Source organism: Papio anubis, chromosome 15 (genome assembly GCF_008728515.1).
Source record: "Papio anubis isolate 15944 chromosome 15, Panubis1.0, whole genome shotgun sequence".
NCBI classification, from domain to species: domain Eukaryota; kingdom Metazoa; phylum Chordata; class Mammalia; order Primates; family Cercopithecidae; genus Papio; species Papio anubis.
The window spans coordinates 52849926-52867980 of NC_044990.1; the positions used below are offsets into that span (position 1 = coordinate 52849926).

The following is an 18055-nucleotide window of genomic DNA, read 5'->3' on the forward strand; positions in this document are numbered from 1 at the left end:
ATACAAATAAATGATCACATTAATATATAATTAGAAAGTATAGATGTAATTGAAGAAATTAAAGAGCGTGATGATTAAGGCAACTGATTTAGATTCAGGATCAGTGAAAAAGTGACATGAAATTTCAGACCTGAAGGAAAATTAGGAATTAGACCAGGTGGGGAAAGAATTCCCCTGACCAGAGTGACAAATGAAGCTGAAGACAGAGGCTGCACCAAGTTGTTGAGTCTTACAGGCCAGGCTGACAAATTTGATTCTTTTTCCTGGGGAAAATATTGAAGAATTTTAAGTGGGCGATTACAAGGTTAAATTAGCATTTTCAGTTAATTTACTGCTAGATGGAAAATGGATTGAAGGAGAATAAAGGAAGATTCATAGAGTCTGTATCAGAGATTAGGGTGACTTTTACTAGAGCTGTGGCTGGGGAGATAGAGACACAAACCTATTGAGGTCATAGCTATGTCACCAAAGAAATGAGCACTGCATAGACGAATACTAATTATCATTTTGGCCAACCTTATATTTTTTGTTAGTAAGAAACAGTATTTTAGAATAAACCCATAATCCAAACTATTAGAGAAATCCTATTGTATCTGTAACTTTGCAGGTCTGATACCAAATCTATGGAAAGAAGTTGAAGTGCTGGAACCAAGAGCTTTTCAAAAATCCAGGCGTTTGGCACAGTGTTCAAAAGAAGGGAGTCCTAGACTTGCTCAGTTTTGAGGCTGCACGTCAAGTACCTAAAAAGCAATGTGTAAGTCCCATCCTGCCCGAGGTCAGAAAGTCCAGTTTTGTTTTGTTGTTGTTTTGTTTTTAAACAATTCTATTTCCAGTAGTTTTCTGAGTAGCCCCAGAGAAAGTTGATGTGCTTCCCACATCTGTCCTGGTTGCCACCTGCCACTTTAGTCAACCAAGGGTCTCTAGACCACAGCATGACTTTTGTGCATGTTACCCTGTGCTGTCTTGAGATTGGGATCTCTCAACAGTCTGGAACTTCTTTCTCATTTCCCCAGTGCAGATTACATTGTCTGGTCTCAGATTCCCCATGGTGATAAGTGAATCTATAATCTCTAAGAATATTTTTCTGAAGACTTTGGGATAACAGAAGAGATTTGCAATTCAGAGAGAATAAAACTGGAAACTATAAATAGTCCTTCTCAGTTCATAACGCAAGCCCCAGCAACAAGTATCACCTTCTCTCGCCAGCCTGTGATCTGCAGCCTGGGTACCTGAATATACAGAAGACTTCTTGTTCCCAAAGTTACTCTCCTCTAATTATTTCTCTCCTATCAGGAGCGCACTCCAGCCACCAAAGAAAAAAAATGCACGTCTCTTGGTGAAAAATATCCACAAGTGTGCAACTTTATCCCCAGTGAAGACCACCTTACTGTCATTTTGCAGAGCTTTAGCCTCTTTATCCTGGGTCTCTCCATCATAGAATGGGATTTGTGCTTTACATTTGTAAGGCAAAAAGGACTTAAAGTCATTACCCTTGAACAAAACAAGAACTGCCCTCCCAAGTGGTTTCAACCTTTAGAGAAACAGATTCCTGATCAAACTGTCAAAAATTATTGGGTTTGTATTCGTTTCCTAGGGCTGCTATAGCAAAGTACCTCAAAACGGGTAACTTCAACAACAGAAATGTATTGTCTCACAGTTCTGGAGACTATACACACAATTCTAGAAGTCTGAGATCAAAGTGTCAGCAGCATTCGTTCTTTCTGCGGGCTGCAAGGTTAATTAATTTGACTGCTAGAAGGAAAATGGCTCCATGCCTCTTCCCTGGGTTCTGTTGGCTGGTGGCAATCTTGAGCATTCCTTGGCTTCTAGAGGCATCATCTTTTTTTTTTTTTTTTCATATTTACTGTATTTATTATTTTCTGAGACATTTGAGACTCAGTTGGAGGCGTTGCCCCTCTTTACATCTAAATACTTCATTTTTTAACTTAATTTTTTATTAAGGGCAAACAGCAGCATTCATCTAAATACTTCAATGTATATATCCTAAAAGGAAGGAAATTCTCTTATATAACCATAGTACAATGATCAAAATAGGAAATTTCACACCAATACAGTGCTAACGTCATAGCCACTGTTCCTATGCAAACATCATCTTTGTTAAGGACCCAGTCCAGGGTCCCTTGCTGCACTGAGCTGTCCTATCTCTTTGGTTTCCATTAATCTGGAACAATTCCCGAGTCTGTCTTTGAATTTTGTAACACTTAAATATTGGAAAAGTACTGGCCACATTTTTTTTGCAGAGTGTCTCCCTGTTTGGCTTTGCCTGATGTTTCCTTGTGATTGAATTCAGACTCTGTCTTTCTGGCAGGAGTATCACAGGAGTGATGTATTCCCAGTGTGTCATGGCAGGAGGCACAAGACTTCAGCTTGTCCTAATATTGGTGATGTTACCTTTGATGACTTAATAGATAGACGTGGTATCTGCCAGGTTTCTCCAGTGTGCTCTTTTTTCTCTCGGGAAGTAATGAGGAGAGTTACCTTGAGACGATTTAAGTATGCTTTTCTCCATCAGACCTTCACCCCCTAGCATTGCTGTCTATTGATGATTCTGGTTGGCATTCTGCTATGCTCCCTTCTCCATAATTTGCCATCATTTTGTTGAGGATATTCATATCAATATTCAAGAGAACAATTTTCTTTTCCTATTATGTGTTTGTTGGATTTTAGAATCAGAATTATTCTGGCTTCAAAAATTGAGTTGGGAAGTATTCCCTCCTTTTCTATTTTCTGAAAGGTTTTGTTTAAGATTGGAGTTATTTTTTTCCTTAAACATTTGTTAGAATTCTCCAGTAGAACCTCTGGTCCTAGAGTTTTCTTTGTGAGATGGTTTTTCATAACAGATTTAATTCAGATACGATGATGTTCAGATTTCTTCATCTGTGTCACTGGGCAAGTTGTACATTTCAGGGAATTTATTAATTTCATGTAAGTTGTCAGATTTATTGGATTAGACTTGTTCACGACATTCTTTTATTATCTTTTTAATGTCTGTAAGATCTGTAGTGTTATCCCCTTTCAGTTATGATCTTGGTAAATTGTGCTTTTTTCTCTCTTGATCAGTTTTGCTAGGGGCTTACCAAATTTATGTTTTCAAGCCAATTTTCGGCTTCGTTGGTTTTATCACTTATTTCTTTTTCATTGATTTCTACTGTTCATTATTTCCACCCTTCTCCTTTCTTTTTTTTTTTTTTATTATACTTTAAGTTCTAGGGTACATGTGCATAACGTGCAGGTTTGTTACATATGTATACTTGTGCCATGTTGGTGTGCTGCACTCATCAACTCATCAGCACCCATCAACTCATCATTTACATCAGGTATAACCCCCAGTGCCATCCCTTCCCCCTCCCCCCATAATAGGCCCCAGCGTGTGATGTTCCCCTTCCAGAGTCCAAGTGATTTCATTGTTCAATTCCCACCTATGAGTGAGAACGTGCGGTGTGTGGTTTTCCGTTCTTGCGATAGTTTGCTGAGAATGATGGTTTCCAGCTGCATCCATGTCCCTACAAAGGACACAAACTCATCCTTTTTGATGGCTGCATAGTATTCCATGGTGTATATGTGCCACATTTTCTTAATCCAGTCTGTCACTGATGGACATTTGGGTTGATTCCAAGTCTTTGCTATTGTGAATAGTGCCGCAATAAACATACATGTGCATGTGTCTTTATAGCAGCATGCTTTACAATCCTTTGTGTATATACCCAGTAATGGGATGTCTGGGTCATATGGTATTTCTAATTCTAGATCCTTGAGGAATCGCCATATTGTTTTCCACAATGGTTGAACCAGTTTACAATCCCACCAACAGTGTAAAAGTGTTCCTAGTTCTCCACATCCTCTCCAGCACCTGTTGTTTCCTGACTTTTTAATGATCACCATTCTAACTGGTGTGAGATGGTATCTCATTGTGGTTTTGATTTGCATTTCTCTGATGGCCAGTGATGATGAGCATTTTTTCATGTGTCTGTTGGCTGTATGCATGTTGTCTTTTGAGAAGTGTCTGTTCATATCCTTTGCCCATGTTATGATGGGGTTGTTTGGTTTTTTCTCGTAAATTTGTTTGAGTTCTTTGTAGGTTCTGGATATTAGCCTTTTGTCAGATGAGTAGATTGCAAAATTTTTCTCCCATTCTGTAGGTTACCTGTTCACTCTGATGGTAGTTTCTTTTGCTGTGCAGAAGCTTTTTAGTTTAATTAGATCCCATTTGTGAATTTTGGGTTTTGTTGCCGTCGCTTTTGGTGTTTTAGACATGAAGTCCTTGCCCATGCCTATGTCCTGAATGGTATTCCCTAGGTTTTCTTCTAGGGTTTTTATGGTGTTAGGTCTAACATTTAAGTCTCTAATCCATCTTGAATTAATTTTTGTATAAGGAGTAAGGAAAGGATCCAGTTTCAGCTTTCTACACATGGCTAGCCAATTTTCCCAGCACCATTTATTAAATAGGGAATCCTTTCCCCATTTCTTGTTTTTCTCAGGTTTGTCAAAGATCAGATGGCTGTAGATGTGTGGTATTATTTCTGAGGACTCTGTTCTGTTCCACTGGTCTATATCTCTGTTTTGGTACCAGTACCATGCTGTTTTGGTTACTGTAGCCTTGTAGTATAGTTTGAAGTCAGGTAGCGTGATGCCTCCAGCTTTGTTCTTTTGGCTTAGGATTGTCTTGGCAATGTGAGGTCTCTTTTGGTTCCATATGAACTTTAAAGCAGTTTTTTTCCAATTCTGTGAAGAAAGTCATTGGTAGCTTGATGGGAATGGCATTGAATCTATAAATTACCTTGGGCAGTATGGCCATTTTCATGATGTTGATTCTTCCTCTCCATGAGCATGGTGTGTTCTTCCATTTGTTTGTGTCCTCTTTTATTTCACTGAGCAGTGGTTTGTAGTTCTCCTTGAAGAGGTCCTTTACATCCCTTGTCAGTTGGATTCCTAGGTATTTTATTCTCTTTGAAGCAATTGTGAATGGAAGTTCATTCATGATTTGGCTCTCTGTTTGTCTGTTACTGGTGTATAAGAATGCTTGTGATTTTTGCACATTAATTTTGTATCTTGAGACTTTGCTGAAGTTGCTTATCAGCTTAAGGAGATTTTGGGCTGAGACAATGGGCTTTTCTAAATATACAATCATGTCATCTGCAAACTGGGACAATTTGACTTCTTCTTTTCCTAACTGAATGCGCTTTATTTCTTTTCCTTCCTGATTGCCCTAGCCAGAACTTCCAACACTATGTTGAATAGGAGTGGTGAGAGACGGCATCCCTGTCTTGTGCCAGTTTTCAAAGGGAATGCTTCCAGTTGTACAAGGAGGAGCTGTTACCATTCCTTCTGAAACTATTCCAATCAATAGAAAAAGAGGGAATCCTCCCTAACTCATTTTATGAGGCCAACATCATCCTGATACCAAAGCCTGGCAGAGACACAACAAAAAAAAGAGAATTTTAGACCAATATCCCTGATGAACATCGATGCAAAAATTCTCAATAAAATACTGGCAAACCAAATCCAGCAGCACATCAAAAAGCTTATCCACCATGATCAAGTGGGCTTCATCCCTGGGATGCAAGGCTGGTTCAACATATGCAAATCAATAAACATTATCCAGCATATAAACAGAACCAAAGACAAAAACCACATGATTATCTCAATAGATGCAGAAAAGGCCTTTGACAAAATTCAACAGCCCTTCATGCAAAAACTTCTTAATAAATTCAGTACTGATGGAATGCATCTCAAAATAATAAGAACTATTTATGACAAACCCACAGCCAACATCATACTGTAGAGGCATAATCTTAATCTCTGCCTTCATCTTCACGTGATGTTTTCCCTTTAGGGCTTCACATGGCTTTCACTCTGTGCATGTCTCTGTGTCCAAATTTTCCCTTTTATAACGACATCAGTCAAAATGGGTTATGGGCCTACCCTACCCCAGAATGACCTCATCTTAACTAATTACATCTGGAATTATCCTGTTTCCAAATAAGGTCGCATTCTTAGGTACTGGGGATTAGGACTTCAACACATGAATTTTTCAGGGACACGCTTATCCCGTAACAGGGTCTTATCTCATTGGAGCACATAGTTGATGAGATAGTATAAATCATGTCATCTTGCATCATGACTTGACTAACAAATCACCAGGAACAAAACCTTGAGTGCACTTAGCCTGGGAGGGAAGTAGACCATAGGGAAAACTGCCTCCTGTCCCCTCTGTAAAGATTTCAGTAAAGAAGTACTTGCCCATAAGAAGGAGGGAGAAGTGGTGGCCATAGGCAACTCAATTATCCCAAGTTTCTTTTTATTTTATTTTTTAAGACAGGGTCTTGCTCTGTTGCTCAGGCTGGAGTACAGTGGCACCCATCATTGCTCACTGACCCCTTGAGCTCCCAGGCTCAAGCAATCCTCTCACATCAGCCTTCTGAGTAGCTGGGACTATAGGTATGTGTTATAATGCCTAACTAATATTTTTTCCTTCTAATAACCTGGTTGTTTTATTTTGGTGTATGAAAATACTACACAATCATTGTAGAACATGAACAAAATATAAGTAATTGCAGAGGAGGGAAAAAAAGCATAATCCTAATACCTAAAATGACCAGTGTTTATAAAGGAATCATGTAGTTTATTAAAAATTGTAATAATCTTGTATAAAGTTTTGTATACTGCCTTATCCACTTACTGCTGTTATAAACATTTTAAAATATAATAATATGCTTCAATACTGTGTTTTTGTTTTGTATTTCCTAATGACTGTATGGTATTTTATTACCAAATACAGTGTAATCTATTTAATCATTCTTCTCTCAAGATTTCTTTCTTGAGATTATTATTTCTATGTTTATTTTAGTATTATTTTTATATTTATATTAAAAATGACAGAGCAATGAAGATTTTTGTTGATGAATCTTCATTATCTAATTATTTTGATATGTACATTCCTAGAAGTGAAGTCACAAGTCTTACATCCAAAGCTTTTAATTTGTACTGCAATTATAACTTCCCAAAAGAGTGATTTATACGTTGTGCTCTGTCAAATAATACTTATTTTCTCAATCCCTTGTCAACATTAGATAGATAGAATGTAAATTCCAAATTGAGGGGTAAAACATTTTATTGTTGTTCTATTTATTTGTTTTCCTTTTTATAATAATGTTGAACTTTTTTTTGAAAATTTACATTTCTGTTTTTACAAATCACCGTTCCTGTTCTTTGTTTTTCATTCAGCATTTTTATTATTATTTTTTTCTTACTGACTTTCGAAAGCTCTTTATCACTCATATATAACCCAATGTATGTTTTTTTCCAGGATGTCATTTACTTTTTAATTCCATATATGATTTGTTTTAAAGTATAGAAACTTAATCTTAATGCTCTTGGCTTTGTCAGCCCTTTCTTTTATAGTTTCTGTCTTTGATTTTATGCCTTGAAATTGTTATCTCAACCTAAAAGCTGATAAAAATTTATCTATTTTTTTTTCTATTTTGTGTATGTGTGTGTTTTAATTCTTGCACATTTAACTTTTTAGGCTGTCTAGAATTTATTTTTGTGTGTAGAATAAAAATGTGATCACGTTTATTTCTTTCACATTAAGATTTTAGGCAGAATATATCTAAAGTGCATATTGTATAACCCTTAAACACCATTTTTGTCATATACCAAATTCTCAATCTACTAGAGTTGGATTTTGGGTTCGCATTCTCTTTCATGAAGTGATCTTCAAGGACTCTCATCTCTGTGGTCATCATTTTTACATCTTAATGTAACTGTAGTATCCTTTTTAAATTTTGTTGGAAGCAAGATCTTTGGAAAAAAATCATTTCCTCTTTCCTACAACAACCTTGATTAAAAAGATTTACTTCTTACACTAAGTTCTCCAGCATTTTCCTTCCTTGCCTTGGAGAGCTGGTGTTTGCTTCTGCCTAGAGAATCCCTGATGCTGGACTGCCTTTGAGCTTGTGGGAGTAGCTACAAAGGTGGAAACCGTGTGTGACTTCCAGATCACACACGACCTGGTGGTCATTCTGGTTGGCCTGGGTGCAAGCAGGAAGGGTGTGCATTGACTGTAGAAAATTTACAAACAGCAACAGAAAAACCTGCTAAACATTGATTTGCTTTTCATTATCATTATGTACCAAGAAGTTTAAACAATGTTAATGATACAATGCTCTCTTAAAAAATCTTTTATTGGTCTAATTCTAAACAATTGCCATAGCTATTGAGTTCTAATAACAGATGCATGGCTTTAAATTCGTACATTTTATAATTGCTTATCACTGGATAAATGTTATGTTCTCTCTGAAAGATAATTCAGAGAACTCCAAATTATATAGTCAGTTTCTAACACACGAAGATTAACTATATTTGAGCTTGCTTGGGGAGTGGTTTTCCAACTCCAGAGGAACTAGGTATTCCTGCATTCAATGGTACATATAAAATGAACAAGAGAGCACAGTGCTTGTAAATTGGAAGAAACGGAACGTGATGAATTTTCTGGTGAAGCTATTTTCGAGGAAATGTTTTGGCTGCAAGAGAGATTTGAGATTTACTAGAATTGATCCTGAGGAAACAAAGACATGGGTGGCATTGCAAGCTCTGGAATGTATTGTAAAATGAGATTTTTATAAATATCTGCAACACTTACCTGTATGTTTAAGAGTTGTGTGTCTGTTGCCTCATTTGAAATACCTTTTTGAACTTAAAATGAATATAAGGTTTAATATTGGCCAACTATGAACAATGACAGATTAACAAGGCTGCACTGCCTACGAACGTAAATATGTGAAGAAAAATAGTTTTGAAGATGTTATTTACTAATTTGCAGGAGTTAAGGCCTAAAAACAAAAACTTTGTTTTCATTCATTACTGTAATAGGCTAATATGTAGGTCTGTGTTTTATTTCCACTTATATGTAGTACTTCATTACTTAGTTTTTCTTTCGGCATTGCGGTATTTATTTGTTGTTAGTTAAAATATTTATTTTTTTACTGGCACAATTATATGACAAAGTTTAATAAAAGGGAATTTTCAATAGCTGCAATCATTTCTGGACATTATTGTAATTTATTTTATTTCATGATTATTACTGCAAATAATTGTGTTGCATAGAAAAGAAGGTGTTAAAAAGTGCTCTGCTCCAAGTTTGAAATAGGCTAGGTGTACTTCTACCTCTGGGTAGCACTCCTTTCTGGAGGGAACTTTCCATACTGTCAGCATGTCTGGCCATCATCTCAAAAAGAAGCCTCTACTGCTTCTACATCCTCTGTACCTGCCCATGTCCTAACCTCACCCTACTGATTTAGAGGATGTGGGGACACATCGCCACTAACTTCCCAGGCATGTTAGACAGTTAACAATGTTTGCTTTAAGTCAGTCCCATACATATCAAGGTTTCTGGTATGCAGATGGCATTCTTTCTAGTATCCAATGCTGTTTTATTTTTCTACCACTTTCCTCCCAATTTTACACTTTGTATGTTATTCCCATGGCGTTCCCTTTCCAATGTCTTATCTGGAAGTCACACACTGACCACTAACAACAGGAGAAAGGACAAAGAAAGGCAACAAGAGACTATTTCCAATGCAAAATATGATCAGGTAACTCAACACACTTTTCTTGGGCATGTGGGGTGGACAAAGGTAGGATGCCCTTCTGAAGGGTACAAAGAAGCTAGCTCATCCTTTGGAATGCCACTTAAGCCTCCCAAGTTATTTCTATCTTGGATAATAAGAATTCTGGTTTTGAAATGAATGATTGGAATGCATTTTCTTTGATAAAATATGCATAGAATTTTAGAGCTGGAGCTTAACAAACCAAGCCCTTTATTTAATAGATGAAAAAAAATAAATCCCAGAGGAGTCAAGTCACTTGAGTTAATTCCTCAAGGTAGTTAGTGGCAGAACTGGAACCAGAGCTCAGATCTACCTATTCCTAATCAAGCATATTTTCTAATAGAGATATTGCTGTGCTTGCTTTGACGTCACACTTAACCTTTCTCCCCAATTCCTGCTTCCTGGTTGTTGCAAGGATTAAATCTAATAATATATATTAGAATGTTCCTGAACCTCTGAAAGCCTTAAAAAATCTTGACAGCCTTACTGTTATTCTAATAAATGTTCCAAATAACGGAAGTTTCCAAAGGATGTAAATTGTGCCTTTTTGTGGGTTCTGTATGAAATGCAGCCTTTTCTCTTTTATGGTGATATTGACATAATTCTGCTCCAATGAACTAATGTTCCTATCTCAAATGACTTCTTTGGCAGGAACAAAAATTAACATGTTAATGCAAAAAAAGATACAGAAAGATTTCAAAACGGAGAATGGCACAATGTCTTAAAAGTTACCGAGAGACAAATGCTAACGCTTAAAATAAAGTATTCGGCATCTATAGAGTAACCTTAAATGCACAAGTGTTGTTTGTGATCATAACCCCTCCCCTTCTTCTATCTAGGAGAAAATTTGCTAGTCTTTTATGTTTCTGTTTTATTCATTTATTTCTTTTCTTAAGCAAGTATTTATTGGAACATTATTTTGTGCCAATTCTGTGGTTACAACAAGGAATGCAAGAAGATTCTATAGAGAGAAACAGAGGCAATTATAATAAGTCATGGAAAGAACTAGGGTAGCAGAAGTAGTGTTAGAGAAGCAAGGAAAATAGAGTTTAGTAAAACTTGAAACATTCAGATCTTCCATTAATAAGAAATTTTGTTTAGAGTATTATTGAGGGATTTGAGTGAAACCAAAAGTTTAAAAATCATTTGAATTTTTAAAACTCAAAGGTTTTAGTCTATCTTGACCAAAGATATTGAAAGATGGCTACTATTCAAATTCATTTACAATTTCTCCTCTGATTAATTTTTACTTTGTGAATGCAATTCTAGAATTCTAGTTTCTTTCATTTGAGAAATAATGAATAAAGAGCTAGATTCTAAATTTCCTAGGTTTTGAGGACTGATAAAACATTTCCCATTACTAAAATGTTATCTATTAAAACTGAAAAATTTGTTTTAAATCTTTGTCTGCATCAGCAATATGATCAATAGTTATGATTAAGATAAACAGTGACATGATGAGGGAAAAGGTATTGATAGATATGGTTTGGAAATAAGAAAACTGTGAATGTATTGCAGATAGGCAGATTAAATACAAAATGTAGAAAGCGTTTTTATAACAAGTCATTTAATTAAAACATATGATTCTGACTGATACACTAAATGGCTCTTTCTTTGAGGATACACAAAATATATTTCCAGCTTGTTCAGAAATAAGGAAAAGTAAATAATTAATGCTATGTTCCTTAATCGTAAGAATGAGAACCACAGGGGAATTATTGTGCAATACTCAATTATGAACTAATAAAAAAAGAGCATCATGAGAAAAGATCATGAGATCATTCTTTTCTGTGGATAATTCCAGTAATAAATTCAAAGGACATACCATCTCTACATAGATGAATAAGAAATACCAAAAAGTAATCAAGAATCAAAATTAATGGAAAAGAATTAGAAATGTGACATAATAAACATGGGAGAGGGAGGGATGGGTGAAGCTAAGGGAAGAAAAAGCTCTCAAAAGCTGTTACATGTTCCTATTGTGTATGATCTATGTGAACAAGGTCAGGAACAAAGGTAACACGAACACTGAGAGATACTGGAGAATTTTTTATTATTCAAAAATATAATGAATATATGAATCATTTTCTGAATATACAAGTGATAGAACTACCGACTATGGGAAATGAATAAGGCTTTCTCTAAAAGAAAATGAAAATGTTGAAACAAATCGAATAATGTGAATATATCTTTAAGAATTTAGATGACAGATTTAAATCTCGAGTGTGTCATAAACCAAAGCAAAATAGCAGAAGATAAGTGAGATTACACTTGCTGTAGGACCTCAAATTCTATTGTTTTGAGATCTGTAGGCAAAAAAAAAAAAAAAGAGAGAGACAGAGAGAGATAAAATTTAGGAGCATCTTAAGGAGGCCTACTTCTTAGGATACTTGAACAGCTTTATCATACTTTGTGGCACTGTTGGTGATAGATGAGGGAGATGTTTGGAGAGAAAGTGAGAAAAGTGTTTTTCTATGCTCTTGACAGTCTGATTACCTCGGAATTTCACACTCCCACTTTCAATGTACAAAACACCTTATTTTTCTCTTTTTGCTAAAGTATAGAGTCACATTGTTAGATACAAAACAAAGATCATCACTCCACTAAATTTTATAGAAACACTTAAAAGTATAGAAGACACATGAAGAGCAATAATTATAGGTAACAATATATGCCAGTCACTGTCTATGGCCATGTGTCTGTATTAAATCATGTCATCTTCACGACAGCCTGGGAAGAAGGCTGTTTTCATAGGAAGAAATGGAAATACTGAGAGGGGAAGGAAATTGTACCATACACAGAGCTGAGAAAAGGTGGGACAGGATTCAAACCCATGCCATCTGACTTCAGTTCAAGTCACTTTAATGCCTCTTTCATGTGGGTAAAAATGAAAGGAAGCATTGAAAAGACAATCTTTTCATACGTATTTAGCCATTGCTTTCCAATCGTACGGAGCAATGCAGAATCCCTTTTAATGTTGTTGTTTGAAAACAACCTAATCCTGTTTGCTAATTCAGTGCCTAGATTTTTCTCTTCTATCTCTCACACCGTTTCTTTTTCTTTTTCAAAACCTGAACATTTCCAATTCACTTGACACATTTGTCGAAAAGAGTTTGTGAAAAATATCGAATTGGAGGGCAGCCTGTCTGTATCAGTGAGAATCAGGGTACTCATCTAGGAACTACTGAAGTAACTTGGACACTCAGGGTTTATTTCTTCATGTAAACAGCAATAGCAAAGTTCAGAGGAGAGAGCCTGGAGAAAGCATACAATTATTAGAGACCCAGGGGCTTTCTCTTTCTGCTCACATTAGTTGTCTTCCATCTGCAAGGTAATTGCACTCTGTAAGGCTGTGGCAGGAGTTCCATCTGCATCACTGGGGTTAAAGAAAGGAAAGAAAGAGAGAGGAGGGGGCATGAAGCACTTACGTTTCCAAGGAATATCCCAGAGAATCTACAGAGCACTTCCTTTTCCCATTGACCAGAAATTAGTCAGATGGCCACATCTAATAGCAAAGAATAACTGGGAAATCTAGTCTTTTAACTGGACACAGTGCTATCTTGAATAAAACTGGAGATTTGTTACTAAGGTGGATGGTGGAAATGGATGTTGGTGCAAAGAACGAATAGCTTTTGCCACTGTGTCATCAAGAAAATTATGGGCATCCAGAGCGACATGAGAAAGAAGACTGGGGTGAAAGCCCAGTTTGGAAAGCCAGTATAAAATTACAAGAGTCAATGGGAGGCAACTGTGTGCTATAGAACTGGATTAGGTTTACTTGTGATTAACTATAATGGATTAACTTTTCAAATTGGTTGATGTTAACTTCTACCTAAAGGGGCTTCTTATAGGCAGGATTTACATAGGAATCATTACCTTAAAATTCTTTGAGAAAGGAAAGAGAGTCCCAGCTTGATTATTCTAAGCCTGAAATCCTTAAAATCAATCAGACACGGACCCAGCCCTCCCCTTTCTGCTCCTCAGAATATAACACACTGGCTTAGGGGTAAGAGGAGAACCTCTCTTCCTTTCCTTTTTTTTTTTTTTTTTTTGTCTTAAGCCACCATCTCTGAGTACCAAGGTACAGTAGAGATACACACCAAAGAAATCTTTAGAGAATTGCACTCCATTCTTTTTATCTCACTTCAAATTATAGAAATGGGACTGCCACCAGATAAGGACATTTTCATAAACACTTTACTTCTATGTTCCAATGGATGCTGATGAGAGAACATATGTACACGCAGCCATATTCACAAACATTTATAACCTCCAGCAACTATAAAGTCTCATCTGTTGTAGAAAGAAAGCTTCTATTTCCAGTGCAATTTGCCAGCGGACGCTGATCACTTGACAGTTATATTTAAAGGCAGCAGGCTCCTGACTCGAAATCCTATGCACTAAACACCTGTTCCCTGTCAGAAAATGCAGCTGACATTTTTCTAAAAGACCTAGTTATTTTGTTGGAATAGTTCTTTGCCCCATGGACTTCATAAAGACAAGTCGGTGGATTGTGTGAGATTTCAACAGGCTCTGTGTTGAAAGTAGAGCCCTACAAGGCTCTTGACATGTGAAGCAAACACAGGAAGACCTGTTTGCCAACAGACAAAATGCCATTAGCTGCCTCATTCTCAGCCATCCTGCCATGAGAAACTAGCATCCTCTGATACTATTGTTGGCATAGTATTGTGACATTGCATCTGACTTTCAGATTCTTTAAAAAAATCATTAAGCATCTGGTTATAAAGATTCTGTATGTTTACTATAGTTAATTATAAATGTATAAAAATCACAAATAAAAGAATACATATTGTCAAGATTTGCAAGCTGAAAAGTTAACCTGCTGCAGTTTTATAGACACTGGTAGAAGACATGAGACTCCTAGAGCAGAGATAAAAGTTTATTACAGCAGTAGAGTATCAGCAGGTTTTGAACCATTTCCTGAGCCCTGGTTCCCAGGGGATGATACAAAAGGGGCGTGATGGCCCCTATACACGCAGTGGGTTACGTTACAGGAAAGGAATACTGAGCTTAGGGAACCTGAATCTCTTTCTATGGGCAATAGCCTGGATGAACTTTGTCTTGAAGGGAGACATTCTCTTTATTAAACTGGGCATTGAAAAAACGTACCCCTTGTTCTAGAGAGAAACACTATTTTCCAAACCCTTTTCACATACAAATATTCTCGGAAAGGTAACCTGTAAAATGAGCAGTCAGTACCTCTACTTGCAAAATTAGCAGAAATTTAAGAGATCCATGGAAAATTGTCTCCCAATACACATAAACCAAATCCCCAGGGTGTGGGGTGGTGGTGATATTGGTATTTTGGTGTATATGTTTGGATAAACATATATTTATTTAAAAAAATTAAACCTTTAATAATACTACCTTAAGTACATATTGTGCATTTTACTCCATAATTTTATAGAATATAGTGTTCCAAAATACAGATTTACTATTTAAAAAAAATAAACTTTTTTTATTGTTGAGCATTGCAAATGTTTCTAAATTGCTACTATTATAATCAATACTCACTAAAAATTTTTTGTACATGAATTTTTATGTATAGACATGATGACTGACTTAGGCTAAATTCTGAAAGTGGTGTTTCTGGGAAAAAAAGTTAAAGGTTATTGTTGAAGCTTTTGATAAATCTTGCCAAATTATTCCGAGAAAAGATTGTACCAATTTGCACTCCCATCAACAATTTATAGAGGAATTTCCATGTTTATGACAATAATTTAATTTGAAAACAAGATTAATATTAAAATACTGAAGTAATATCTGTGATTTTAATCATCAAATAATAATGATGTTCATAAACAAACATAATTGAATACTGGTTTTCTTCTTTTCCTAAGTGCTATGTCATGATTGCCTTTCGATTAGTAGTTAGAGTTCAGAATACTCAGTGTTCTGCGTCTAGCAAGCACTCAACCAGGAGAGGGCTGGGAAGCTGTTCCACACCATCTGTTTGTTTATTTTAGCAAATAAAAGTAAATGCTAAGCCACATCTTAGACATAAGCAAACCAAAAGAAACAGGTTTCCTACTTTATTGGAGTTTGCAATGTAGGATTGACCAAGCATAAAAGAAACTCCAAATAAATGTTGATGTCCTCTTATACACTGTAATCTGAAAGTGTGCTTTGTGTATGGAATTTACTTAGATAAAATACATTTACACACACATGTGCATGCAAAACAATAAAACAGTAAATGTTAGATTGCTTCATTTGTTTTTTTAAAAAGTTTTAAAAATTAATTGTACTGTGTATAAGGCATACAACATCATGTTATGATATGAGATACACATAGATAGTAAAAAGGTTACAATGGTGACTCAGATTAGCATGTCCATCATCTCACATGGTTATCCTTTTTTTGTTTTTGTGGTAAGAACAGCTAGAATCTACCCATTGAGCAGGGATTCTATATACAGTATAATTTTATTGTATCTATAGTCCTCATTGTATATTAGATCTCTAGACCTGTTCATCCTACATATCTGCTACTTTATATCCTCTGACCTACATGACTTCATTCACTCCCCCTACCCTGCTCCTTGTAATCCCTTTATTATTTTCTATCTCTATATATTCAATTTATTTTAGATTTCACATGTAAGTGAGATCACGCAATATTTTCTTTTTTTTTTTGGCTTATTTCACTTGGCACAGTGTCCTCCAGGCTCATCCATATTGTGGCAAATGGCAAGATCTCATTCTTCCTTTAGGGTGGAATCATATTCTATTATATATACACCACAGATTTTTATCCATTTGTCCAATGATGGACACCGAATTTTTCCTTATCTTGGCTATTGTTAACAATGCTAAAATGAACATGAGTGCAGATATCTTTATGAGGTAGTGACTTCATTCCCTTTGGGTATAGATGCAGAAGATGGAATTACTGGGTCACATGTTAATTCTGTTTTTATTTTATTTTATTTTTTAGAAATCTCCATACGGTTTTCTATAATGGTGGCACCAATATATATTCCCACCAACAGTGCACAAGTATTCCCTTTCTCCACGTCCTTGTCAATAGTTGTTATCTTTTAACTTTTCGATAATAGTCATCCTAACAGTTGTGAGGTGGCATCATGAGTGGTTTTGATGTGTATTTCCCTAATGACTAGTGATGTTGAGCACCATTTTATGTATCTGTCGGCCATTTTTATGTCTTCTTTGGAAGAATGTTTATTCAGGTCTTTTGCCTATTTTTTATTTTAACTATTTTCCAACTATTTTTAATATTTTTCACTATTAAGTTGTATGAGTTTTTTTAATTGGATATTAATCCCTTATCTCCCTTGGTTTCCAAATATTTTTCCCAATTTATAGGCTGATGTTTCAATTTGTTAATTGTTTCCTTTGTTGTGTAGAAGCTTTTGTTGTTTGACATGGGGCCGTTTGTTTATTTTTGCATTTGTGGCCTGAGTGTAATACCAAAAAAAGTTATTGCCAAGGCCAATGTTCAGAAGCTATTCCTCTATGTTCCCTTCTAGGAGTTCTATAGTTTCTGGTCTACTACGCAGGTCTTTAATCAATTTTGAATTGATTTTTGAGTATGCTGTAAGGGTCCAATCTCATTGTTTGCATGTAGAAATCTAGTTTTCCCAGCACCATTTGTTGAAGAGAGTCTCCTTTCTCCATTGTGTCTCTTTGGTGACCTTGTTAAAAATCCATTGACTGTGTATGTTTGGATTTATTTCTTGGCTTTCTATCTTCTATGCATCTGTTTTCCTGCCAGCACTGTACTGTTTTGCTTATTATAGCTTTGTAATATAATTTTAAATGAAGTGTGATGCCTCCTGCTTTGTTTTTCTTACATTGCTTCATTTAAATCAGTGCTATGTAAAATTGTTCTGCTATGAAATAACACACATAATTTGTTTGTTCATCAGTTTATTCAGTCATTCAACAAATATACATAAATTTTTCTCCAATCCTCCCTTCCTTCCTTCCTTTTTTCCTTCCTTCCTTCCTTCCTTCCTCCCTTCCTTCCTTCCTCCCTTCCTTCCTTCCTCCCTTCCTTCCTTTTTTCCTTCCTTCCTTCCTACCTTGCCCAATTCTAGTTGTTCTCATCAAATCCTTGCTCCTCTAATTAGGATATTTTAGTGGGCTTAATATATAATAGCTATTTCCTATCCCTTCCAGTTTAGAACCAATGGAGAGATAATCACAGGAGTTCGGCAAATGAGCATCAAATTATCCACTTTATAAAGTTCTCTGAAGAATATAACTTGAGATATGCTCATGTTTTGCTCCAGAATTAAATTTACTTACCCAGTCATAGTCTGAACTAGAAAACCATCAGTTTTTCCAGCAGAAAACGTAAGGCATAGAGGAATAGAGTAAGTGTGCTTCTGGGGACCAAACTGATGTCCAAACAGGAATGAGCTTGTAGAAGAAGCTTATTC

General features: G+C 35.9%; 1 long non-coding RNA gene across 1 annotated transcript in view; it reads left to right on the forward strand.

Moving 5' to 3' along the window:
* LOC103879321 overlaps positions 1–18055 on the forward strand; it is a 50464-nt gene that overhangs the window by 7758 nt on the left and 24651 nt on the right. Inside the window, exon 2 of the long non-coding RNA XR_001896939.3 lies at positions 608–754. This is a non-coding gene — a long non-coding RNA (uncharacterized LOC103879321). The remainder of the gene's footprint in view (positions 1–607; positions 755–18055) is intronic.